The 12870-nt window shown below is 37.4% G+C and overlaps 1 protein-coding gene across 8 annotated transcripts in view; it reads right to left on the bottom strand.

The window, feature by feature from the left end:
- The window catches only part of ST7 (suppression of tumorigenicity 7), a 298480-nt gene that overhangs the window by 235629 nt on the left and 49981 nt on the right, over positions 1-12870 (bottom strand). The gene's annotated exons all lie outside the window — the stretch shown is intronic.

Here is a 12870-nt window from a genome sequence, read left to right as displayed (position 1 = left end):
TTTCAGTAGGCTTGTGGTAGACTGACAGATCAGGGGTTGTACACTCAACCACAAATATGTGAAAATATGTACACTATTCCACACACTTTCTGGGCATATAAATTCACAAGCAAATGTAACAGTAAAATAATACTATAAGCACTTAGAACACTGCTTAACACCCAGTGAGCACTCAAATGTTAGTGAATACATTATTATTTATTTTGCAACTATTATTCAAATGTGAAAACCACCACTCTAGAAATATATGTATGTACACATATTTCTCCTATCCCGTCTCTTTTGCCTTACTTTTCTTCATTTTACCTTGTGAGAATTCCTGTCATTTCTCCCGAGTAACGCAGTCATGTTAACGCTGTGTGCACACACCAGTGTACCCGTGTGCAAGTGGGCATAATTCTTTTTCATCCATCAACACAAAGAAGATATTATTATTTTGTCTCTTGACTCATTACCAGCATTACCTTTACTCTTAGAAATCTGTTTTTTTCTAAAAGCTATAAGTGCACAGACTTTAATTAGAATGTCTATCCAACACAAGCAAAGAAAGTTTTGTTCTAATATTTTAAAAATACTGAAATGCATAAAAAGTGTGTTTGTTTCAATAATCCCACTTTTAAAATCATATAAAATAGGAAGTTCAAAAGCTCAAGTTTCTTTTCCATCCATTCATCTAAGGTATATACTTTTTCCAATATTTTCTAAAGTTTACAAAGACATGTCTTTATATAACACAGTTTTTAAACATTAAATTCTTATATGATTGTGGAACTGCAAATTATCATTTAAAAAATATCATTAATAACTCTCTGGTCAGTATATGTAGATCCATCTCATCTTTAAATGGTTACATAATATTCCATTGTATGGATGTGCATAATTTATTCAAGGTAATTTGACCTTTATCTTACTGAAAATGCTGAACCATTATGAAGAAATTGCAATGATGCTACATAAGAACAAATATTTTGTTGTAGCTAAGATAATAATAACTAATATTTACTAAATGTTTACTATGTGCCAGGTATTATTTTGGGAACTTCACATGTATCAGCTTATGTAATCTTCATAACAACCCTACAAGGTAGGGTTATGCACATTTGATAGACAGTGGTCACACTGGTTACTAAGTGATAAGCTGGGACTCAAACCCAGGCAGTCTGGTTCCAACACACAGGCTCTTAACTACTCTTCTATAATGCCTCTTGAAAAATAAAAAAATAATTACCAAAATTATATTTTAAGAATTCAACTAAAATGAAAGGAAAATAGAAATCAACTGAAAATATGGAGAAGAAAATTCTTAAAAGAGAAGGGTCACCAAAAAAACTAAAAATGACAGAAAGGACTATACTGAAAATTGCAAAAATTAAGAAAAATGCATCCCTCCCAAAATAAGTGGTCCAGGTCAACAACCAGTGGAGAATACAGGCATACCTCAGAGATACTGTGGGTTCGTATCCACACCATCACAATAAAGCAAGTCACACAACTTTTTTGGTTTCCCAGTGCATATACAAGTTATGTTTACACTGCACTGTAGTCTATTAAGTGCTGTAGCACTATGTCTAAAAAAAAAAATGTTAATTTTAAAATACTTTACTGCTAAAAAATGCTAACCATCATCTGAGCCTTCAGCGAGTTGTAGTAGTAACACCAAAGATCACTGATCGCAGGTCACCATCATAACAAATGTAACAATAATGAAAAAGTGTGAAATATGTTGAGAATTACCAAAATGTGAGACAGAGACACAGAGTGAGCAAATCTGTTGGAAAAATGGTGCTGACAGACTTGCTTGAAGCAGGGTTGCCACAAACTTTCAATTTGTAAAAAGATGAAATTTCTCCAAAGAGCAATAAAAGAATGCTCAATAAAACGAGGTATGCCTGTATCAATAATAGTGTTGAGACACAACTGCAGGAAGTGGGAAAGGGCAATACACTTCAAAAGGGTTGAAACCAGAATAGTATCTTAACATAAGATCTATTTCAAATTGCATCCCAGATGTTGCACATGAATAGTCACACAAATGGGGGTGGATGTGGCCATCAGAAAGGCAAAAGGAAAAGTAGAATGAGAAAATGATCCCTGGGTAGAGATACAGTTAGTCCTCCATATCCACTGGTTCCACATCCATGGATTCAACCAACTGCGGATCAAAATATTCCGTAAATAGAAATTCCAGAAAGTTCCAGAAGCAAAACTTGAATTTGATGCACACTATTGACATAGCACTTACACTGTATTTACAACAACTTACATAGCATTTATAACATATTAGGTATTATAAGTAATCTCGAGATGACTTAAAATATGCAGAGGGGATGCATGTAGGTTATATGTAAATACTACACGATTTTATATAAGGGATTTGAGCATCCGTGGATTTGGGGGTGAGGGCAGTCCTGAAACCAATCCGCCACAGATACCGAGTGACAACTGGTACTTCCCACCAGAGGCCATAGTCTATATGTGACAACTTCTTGCTGACTCACTGATGTAGCTCTTTCTTCAGCTTATATGTGAGGGTGTATATATGCATATATAAATACATTTTTCTGAGTGCCTATATTTATTTCTTGGCACAGATTTCTGAGAGTAAGTTAAAGGCTGCAATATTTTTCAAGATGTCTACTTTTTAGATAACTATAGCAGGATCAGTATGTTAAAAACGTTAGGTCTCTGGGTTTCCCTGGTGGCGCAGTGGTTAAGAATCCACCTGCCAATGCAGGGGACACGGGTTCGAGCCCTGGTCCGGGAAGATCCCACATGCCGCGGAGCAACTAAGCCCGTGCACCACAACTACTGAGCCTACATGCCACAACTACTGAAGCCTGCATGCCTAGAGCCCATGCTCCGCAACAAGAGAAGCCACCGCAATGAGAGGCCCATGCACTGCAACGAAGAGCAGCCCCTGCTCGCTGCACTACAGAAAGCCCGCGCCCAGCAATGAAGACCCGATGCAGCCAAAAATAAATAAATTAAATAAATAAATTTATATATATAAAAAAAAAAATTAGGTCTCACTTGCCAGCAATCTGGACACATATGACAACCTCTGACTCCTATTAAGGTTTCTATAACCTCTGGATGCCTGAGGTATTTCTAAACACTTCAGAAGGTTGGAATCCATATGGCTAAAGACCCATCTTTGACAAAACAGATGCCAAAATTTAGTTTGCTCCCATTCTCTCCTGGGCAGCTGGCATGAGCTCAGAGAATGAAGACAAATATTAATGGCCTGCCTAAGGAAAACATCATGAAAGAAAATGAAGGAAGAATAAAACTGACTGATGTCCTCCACGCCCCTTCAAAAAAATCACATAATACATTCCAAAACCAAAATGATCTTTGGGTTATCAATTATGTCTAATTATGCATGCCTGCGACCCTGCCTGCCTGTGACCCTGCCCTTCCATTAGTAAAGCGAGTACTGTTAATTTCAGGATAAAATTAGCAATGAAAGAAGAGATCAATATTCAAAATAATTTAGTGGTCAAACTAATTATTGTTAAATTAGAATGTTGCTGATAAAGAAAGATAATAGTGAAAATCTTAAAGTAAATCAATAGTAATTTTTAGAAGAAACCCCATTCATAAATTGACTCAACAACTATTTCCTGAAAGCCTACTGTTCTGCACTCTAGGGATACAGTCATTAACAAACTCTCTCCTCTTTGGAGCTTATATTCTAGAGGGTGAGACGGACAAACAAATATGTAATATATCAAGTGGTAGTACATGTTATAAAGAAAGATAAGAGGAATTAATGAGGAGTGATTGAACGGGAGGGTTATTTTAGGTAAAACTGTCAGATAATGTCACCCTAAAAAGATGACATTTCAACAAAGACCTGAAAAAACTGAGAGGAAACCACATGGGTAACATGGAAACCACATGGGGGAAAGAGCTTTCCAGAAAAACAAAATAAAATACATCTATTCTTGAATATTCAAGACTCAGTTTTCTACTGGAAGGTATCCCCTTTAGTGCTATGATGCTGTCATTAGTACAAAAGTGGTTGTGCTGAACTGAAATAAATAAATAAATTTTCTTTTCTAATGCAAAAGAATTCACTCTTCCATGAACTGAAAACATGTGTGTTCTTTTCTTCAAAGTTTAATAGACTAAATATACCTATATTTGCAAATATGTAAATGTTTATAAAAATCACCATAGAAGACAATACTCAAAATAGCTTCCTACCACATCAGACAACTAGCTTAATAAATGTTATCTCTATTAGTGTGGTAAGAACTTAAACCACATATTCTCTTCAGAGTACATACAAGACCTAATTTTAAAAGTGTCATATCTGGAATTTCTCTGAAGCTGTATCCTTTGTTCACATTAAAGCTTTATTTTCTTACTATTCCTCTTGATGTGTATTTAGCATGTTAAAGTTGTGTGTCTTTTAAAATACCACCTATGCATTTATAAAGTATTACTTAAAAACAACAAAGAAGTGTTCTAATGGCAATACATAAACTATAGAAAAATGAAAAAAAAAATCAATGATTCTGTTCTTTGGAAAAAAGGCACAAATTTATAATTAAAAACAAACTCATAGTAAAGCTCCCTGGTAAGATTATAGCAATTTGATTTCTTTGTATATGTCTATAAAATGTAGTCCTTTCTGCTTCAACATAGTATCACACATACAGTGAGCCTTCTAACAGGTAATTATATTCTATTTCAGAGCCCTGGAATGAAATTCTGGTACACTAATGTTATAAGGAAAAGCAATTCGAAATCCAGAGAGAGCGAGAGAGAAGGAGAAAGAGATACTACTATAGTATTTGCTATAAAGGAACTCTAAAATAGGAAATATGGATTTATAGAAAAAACATATTTGGGTATTTGGGATAATTAATTACTTTTAAATGTTTTAGCTTCAAAATATATTTACCACAGAAGTCCTTTACATAGCAAGTGCCTAAAAATGGCATTTTATTAACAATTTCACAAAAAATTTGATTTTCTCACCATAATTAGCTATCTTGCCAAAGATCCATCCATAGATCAAAAGGGATCATTTATAAAGAACATGTAAATAATGCTTAATTTAAACACACACTGGGATTTTGTCATTATTCGGGGTATGGAAAGTAGGTCCCTGCCCTGGTGGAAATATCTTCCAAAGTCTTAGTTGTTTAGTTTAAGAGGAATGTGTCAGAAAACAGTGTCACCGTTACCCGAAAGTTCGAATTTACGGTAATATAATTTTGAATTACCTGCATAAGTTTTGGGCAAAGATCCACGTCCATATCTCCTTACCATCACCTCACCTCCCAACCCCACCTTCACCCCATCCAATCTAAAGGAAGCTCCCACTTAATCATCAAGAAACACCACCCCTGGTTAACTTCACCTTAACTTTATTCTTGTACCAACTTACCACTCAGTGAAACTAGAAACTGAGAACAAGGCTAAGCAGTTTAAAAAAGGAAGAGGTCAGTTACACTCAGAAAATTTAGGATAAAAACTGAAATTCTCCAATTCACTTCACTACGTCAACCGCATCTAAAAGATCAGGCCACACACATGCACAAGAAAACCAACACAATGGCAAAAACGTTTTACAATCTCTGTAGACTGTGTATATATTTTATTCTCTCTGTGGCATAATCTGAACTCAAATATTTGTATTCTAAACCTTCTGGCCCAGAGGGTAGAAATGCGGATTAAATATGTGCTGCAGTTTATTTTAAGTCTGTTTGAGTATGACCCAAACTGAAACAGAAGAAACAACAAGGGTATGTCTGAGAAATTCCCTTAAGTACTTATCCTAAATTAATCACAATTTGTATACAACAAATTCATACATACTCAGGAATAAATTCATGCATAATAATTTTTAAAATACATTTATTTACAAACATAACCAATGTAATTTTTAAAATACTAATTCAAAATAGTATATTTTAAGTAATTCTACATGGCTGGAAAATATTTTAAATTTAATTTTACCTGTATAATCCATAATGAAGCAACAGGCAGGGAACCGGGTATTTTCCAAAGTAAAACTCTATCAGACACAAAATGAAACAGCTCCCTGGACAGGCAAACCACTCTGGGGAAAGCCGCCTGCCATGTGACGTTGAGCACACATACTTCTGCTTATCTCGATTCAAGCTGCAACGGTCATGGCTCTGCTCTCCTTTGCCTGTTCTTTTAAAGCCATCCTTAGAAAAGTCTTTCTTAGAAAAGACCTATTATTTCTTCCCATTTCATTCCTGTAGTATTAGTTTAAAACTAGGGAAAAAATTAATTCTCTTCTTTCTCTAAGTGAAAAGAACACAAGATATCTATACTTCATCCTAGTACTCAATGTTACAAACCCACATAACCTGAAATGAATCAGCATCCAAATTTTTAGGAAAAATATTGTCATTATGTTCATTCCTTTGATAGTATGCACATGTGATCAATTTGAAACATTTGATTTGTAAACAAACCTAATACAGGTGATGAAAGAACTATCCTTTAAAGCATATCTAAAACCTTTAACTCATTTGTCTGAGTCCTGAAACAGACATCAGATGGAAAGGACATATGGTCATTCCTGAGACAGACTGTATCTGATGTAATCTTTAATGTCACATTGCCACATGCATTGAGCCATCTTTTCCTTCATTGTCAATTGTTTTGATCTTGAGTGTGTCCTGGCTAAAGAAACCTTAAGAATGGTTACTTCATCTTGATACAACAATTCTTTAGACTTTGCCCAGAGACAAGATATAAATAAATTTTTAAATTTTTTATCGGCTTTCTTTTTTTTTCAGCAACCTGAACAGTTGGACAATTTCCAATTTAGAGATATCTTAATGCTCCCTTAAACTGCAGCTACTTTGAGAAAGATAAGGTATTGGTGTTTTGAGTGGTTTTACTGGAGTAATGGGATGTTTTGTTTTGCTTTTACTTTGCTACTTTCCTTTCCATTGAATAAGTCTCTCCATAAGATAATTACAAAGTTGACAGTACTATACAATATGAATCTAATTTTCAATACAATATCAAAAGTATAAATAGTACAGAAATCTAAACATTCTGGGCTCAATATCATCTATAATTTTATGAAATAAATGAGAAAGCATCATTACATTCAGCCATCTAGTCAATGCTTCATTACCATAAGCAGATCCCATTACACTGCCATTCTGCTAACAGTCAAAAGCTGTTAATTCCCATCAACCTCACCTGTCATTGTTGCTAAGCAGCCTTGTCTCACTTCTCGGACTTTAATTCTCTTTGTCTCAAACTAGGGTGCTAGCTGGGGAGCCTTCCATGAGCTATAAAAATTTGATATACTTTCCTCCTGGTAATTAAAATGTGCAAATGGTTAAAACATTAATGCCATGATTGTTTTAAAATGGTATGCTTAAAATGCCTAATAATAACTGTCTTAATTTCCACGCAACTTACATGTGTGTGGCAACACTGATAGCCATTATCAGATGTCACATGAAATGACGTTTTAAGCCTTTCATAATTTAGTACTGTTAGCATGGATTTTTAAAGTTCTTTAATTATTTGAGCAGCATTATTGTAAGAGCAATTGTTTTATTTTTATCTTTTATATTTTATTTATAACTCTTAAGTCACAGATATTTTAAGGAAATGCATTTTATTAACAAAATGAGAACATAATGAAAAATCCAAATTAGAAAGTAGAAGATAGATGGATAGATGGGTAGATAGCTATAAAACCTACAATACAGTTAAGTGATTTGCCACACCTCAGAAAGCCAGCAGCAGAGTGGTTGAGAGCCAGGCCTTGTGTCAGACAGAGAAGGTTTAAGCCACAACTTAGCCACTTCTTATCTGGATGATCTTAAGCAAGTTTTTAAATCTCTCTTGACTTCAATTGCCTCATAAGTTAAGTGACAAAGGGCCTAGATCAATGCCTGGGTTGTGATAACAGCTAATATGTAAACAGCACTTAATGTGGACCAGGCACTGTCCTAACTCATATATTAATAACTTACTTAACCCTCACAACAACCCTGTGAGGTATTATCCTCATTTTATAAGTGAGGAAACTGAGGCATGGAGGGTATGTAACTTAACTGAGGTCACACACTATACATAACAGAGCCAGGATTTAACCCAAGTAGTGTCGTTCAGAGCCCTTGTGCTTAACGACTACACACACTGCCTCCATAGAGCAGGTGATCAATAAACGGAAGCAGAACAAGAAAAACTGTTTCCAAAAACTAGGTTCATTCTTTCCAACCCTGCAGTTTGCCAGATATTCTAATAAGCCGTGTATTAATAAAAATTCAGAGCTTATAAAAATTCTCTTTTTATAGTCCATCTTCAATTCCAACATGCAGAAAAATTAAACAGATAACCAGAATGAAAGGGATAAGGCTTACAGTCATTGTGATAGCTTAAAATGAGAGTTGCACTAGCCAGTTAGGCAGAAATAAGTACTCAAGTGCAGAAAGCTATAACCATAAAAGGACCTGTACTATGTACTACCCGCACACTCCTAGCAACCACTATGTCCCTCCCTCTCTACTTTTCAGTTTCCAAATGTCACAGTAGATACTACTTGTCTGGCCTCTAAAGAGTCTGAGCAGGTTCCTCTGACTGCAACTTCAAAGCTCACTCAGGAGGAGAGCGCCTTCAACTAGACGCCCCTGCCTTCCTCCCCAAGAATCTTCTCTTGCCTCATCTCACCCTTGGCAGAGGAGACTCGCCGGTATGCCTAGATGCACCCCTCGGACACGGAAACAATCACATCACAGCCCTCTCCAAAACGTGCTTACAAGTCATGGGAGTCAGAGGTCCTTTGCAGGTCACCTGTTCCGGCCTACAGCCCAGGGACCAGTGTCCTAAGTGTATCTTACTGACTCAGGAGCAGCCCATGCTGCACCCCCAAACCGCATCCCAGATTCATGCTACAATTTACCCCTTCACAGTCCAAGCCGGAAGAAGCATCGTTACTGAATCAACAGACCTGGGGTCTAGCCTCAACACTGCCACTCATTACCTCTCTGGTCTGGGATAAGTCCTGGAACCCTCACAGGTGTCTATTCCCAACAGGCAAAATGAGGAGGTTGAACTGGATGACCCCTAAAATCCAGTTCAAATCCAATGATACAGGATTCTACTTTAAACCAATTACAGCTGGATGGTAACTCCCGGCAGGGAGCTCTTCCTCCTCCTCCAGCCCACACCATCCCCTCCTCCATCCTGACAGGGCTTTGGGAACAGCCCCACCTCAAGGGTGGGAAGCCAGGGAGCCAGCAGGTATTGTCCAAATCCAGTGCATTCACGCTGAATGGCTGACTCCTCCAACTGTTCAGGCACTGTTCCTCCCTAGACAGGCCCCAGTAACTCAGCCTAGGGGTGACCAGACAAATACAAACATTCATGAAACGCAACAGAAATAACTGTTGGAGGCCGAGCCTACTGGAGAGTTCATGCCCTGGTGGGTCATACCTCTTAGGACAACAAGGCCTGGGTGCCAGCAATAAAGCTTCTGAAGGTGACCCCTCCTTCCAAAACATGATTGAGACAGCCTGGACAGGGAGTGCCAAGTTTTCTGTAGATGACAGCTCAGACTGAGACACACATCTCCTCTCTTTCTCCGCCATGGCTTTCCTATCCGGAGTAGTTCTTGGTGTGGGAGTCCATAGCCCTTTACCCTCCTCAGAAAAGGAGAATGTACACATAAAACCATTTACCATAATTTTACCATAGTATCTTACATTGTATTTCCAACCCACACAATAACTCACTTTATTGCACATTTTAAAACCCCAAGCCCAGGATTGGATTAAAAATGCTTACCCTGTTACTCCAGAAATGATAATATGGGGTTTTCCCTCCAGTCTCTATTCTCACCCTCCTCGCCGACAAGTCAGTGAAGTCAAAATGCCTTAATGGTATGCTTCATCCCAACTTCCCTTTACTCTAAGTCAGAACAAAGGTTACCTAAGAAGTTGATGCTCACCCATGCTTCTTACCACCCACTCCAGCCTGCATCCACCTCAGTATTTCCTTTTCACGTTCTGTCATCCTTCACTGGTTTTGCTTGCTGAGCTGCACGATTACCACATGGCCTATTCCATAATGTGAGAAGACTCCACTGCAAACAGGGTTCTCTGACTGAAGAAGATTCTAACAGCATGAGCCCATCTCCTCCCATGAGTGAGCTCTCCATACCTCAAAACGTTTAAGTAAGCTAAGACAGAGAAGCATCAAGCACCAACCAGACAACAAAACAGCCCTATGAAGTAAGACGGGGACTGTTCAACTCAATACCATGGCCCAGACCAGTGCTATACATTCTCCAAGACAAAATTAAGAACCACCCTCACCAAGCACAAAAGCACAATTATGACCAAAGGCAAGCTGAAACCTGAGAGAAGATCTGCTTTACCCAACTCCAAACCTTCAGATAAGGTTTATTTCTAGATAGACAACACCTGTTTGCTATGCTTGAAAAGAATGGTGGCAGGATCCAAAGCTCTCAGTAGCTGTAAAACTCAGACCTCTTATAAAGTAGCAGGGCCACTCCTTTCTTACACGAGCCCCAAGAGAACTGACATCAAGTAAACACAGACGGAGAGAGGGGGGAAATAACTTTTATAAGAGGTGGAATACCATTGATGTTTTTATTCTATCAAAAGATTACTGTAGGGCTTCCCTGGTGGCACAGTGGTTAAGAATCTGCCTGCCAATGCAGGGCACATGTGTTCGATCCCTGGTCCAGGAAGATCCCACATACTGCGGAGCAACTAAGCCCGTGTACCACAACTACTGAGCCTGTGCTCTAGAGCCCGGGAGCCACAACTACTGAGCCCACGTGCTGCAACTACTGAAGCCCGCGAGCCTAGATCCCGAGCTCCACAACAAGAGAAGCCACCGCAATGAGAAGCCCGCACACTGCAACAAAGAGTAGCCCCTGCTCGCTGCAACTAGAGAAACCCGTGCACAGCAACGAAGACCCAACACAGCCAAAAATAAATAAATAAAATAAATAAATTAAAAAAAAAAAAGATTACTGTAAAACGAGACATTGGCTTAAATGTTTAAGGCTAACCAATGAAAAAGAATAACCATCAACTAACCTTGATGTAAAATTAAGAGCCATGAAAAACATAACTAACATTATTAAAATGTCTGGTAAAAACATGAAAGATTAAGATTTTCTGCCCACAAATATGAATCTAACAATAAATGTTTGTTAATTTTACACTTTGAAAGTGCGGGTCATTTTATATATATTTGAATCAAAGTTCTAGTGGAAAGATCACAAGCAAAATCCAGGTTTCTACAACAAACAGAGAGGTACCCAAGCCAAACATATCCTTCTGTAGAAAGCTTCTTTAGAAAAACCACAGACCTTCCTGTGTGGTTTTGGTCTGTTCACCTGGCTGGCAAAAGGAACCGCGGGAAAATAAGCAAAGGAAGTCATGAAAAACAGTCATGAATGGACTACTGTGGTTGTCCCTGAGGCAAAAAAACAGTGGAGAATCCTTTAAGAAATGTAGTAGCATTCAGCTAGAGTTTTTGGTAAGCAAAGAAAGCCACAAATTTCCATGGTACTCCAAAACATAAAATAATACTGATGTTTTAACAGGGGTCAGCACTATTTCTACAAAGGACCAAACAGTAAATATTTTAGATTCTGTGGGACCATCCAGTCTCTCTCACAACTACTCAATTCTGCCATTATAGTGCAAAAGTAACCATAAACAACACATAAACAAATGAGTATATGTAGCTGTGTTCCAATAAAACTTTATTTTTAGACTGTGAAACTGGATTTATCATTTTCATGTATCATGAAATATTTTTCTTCTTTTGATTTTTTTAAACCACTTAAAATATTTTTTTAAAAAACACTGTTAGCTTGCAGAAACAGGTGGCCCTCAGACTATAGTCTGCCAGGCCTGTTCTATCATCTTTAGCTGATTTGACCTTTCTCTGAAAGAACTCTGATTTTCAATTAGGTCTCTGCCATTAAAAAAACTCACAAAGATAATGGATTCCATCAACAACTGCTTGACAGATCAGCGCTGGAAATTTAAGAAAACTTGTACCCCAATGCCCTTCTTTTTTAATGATATTATGAGCAACACCTAGTCTTGATAGCCCACACTACCTGTTCACTCCCTATCATGTTAGAGTTAGTAGTAAATGCTGAATCAACTTGTGAGAAATCAACTACTTTAACAGTGTAACAAAAACATTTCCAACCCACATACATCTATAGCCCTCAAAAATTCTATAAAAATGGAAATCATTAAGACCTCCAAATCCCCTCAATTATACTATAAGCCAGGAAACTTTATGCAAAGTACACTCAGAGTATAAAACACAAGTAACAGCTAGTTTAGTATGAGAAAATCTAACCCCATTCACCAACAGTAGCTGAAGGAGAACTCTTGAGAAACAAGAAACTTAGATTTCAAGCCTAAATGCATAGTCAACTACTTCAGGTAGCCATTTCACAACAGTACCTCATTTTTATGAAATTAAGAAGTAGGTTTAGATTATTTCTGTGGTCTTTTCTAGCTCTAAAATGCTTGCAACGAGCTACACTAATTATGATATCTGATGTAGCTCACTGAGAGTTTCAGCAATTTTCACTTTTCATTATCCTTCAGATAAGAAGCAGATAATTTCTTCTCTGCTCTTTTATCTCTGGCTTTTTGAAAGGCCAATGAAAATATATTTCTGATTAGGACAATTGCTGCCTCCTTAGAAATACCCAGTCTTAACACAGATGTAAGTGATTCAAGAGAAAATGTAATGTAGTATGATACTTGGAAGATGCTTCTAGAGACAGGTATTTCTGTCTGCTGCAACTATAAAATACAAATTGTGGAGCCTCCTCATAACAAAAGC

The sequence above is a fragment of the Balaenoptera physalus genome (genome assembly GCF_965194825.1).
Source record: "Balaenoptera physalus genome assembly, chromosome: 8".
NCBI classification, from domain to species: Eukaryota; Metazoa; Chordata; class Mammalia; order Artiodactyla; family Balaenopteridae; genus Balaenoptera; species Balaenoptera physalus.
Note: the sequence above shows the minus strand (reverse complement) of the source record. Positions and strands in the feature narration are given on the sequence as shown.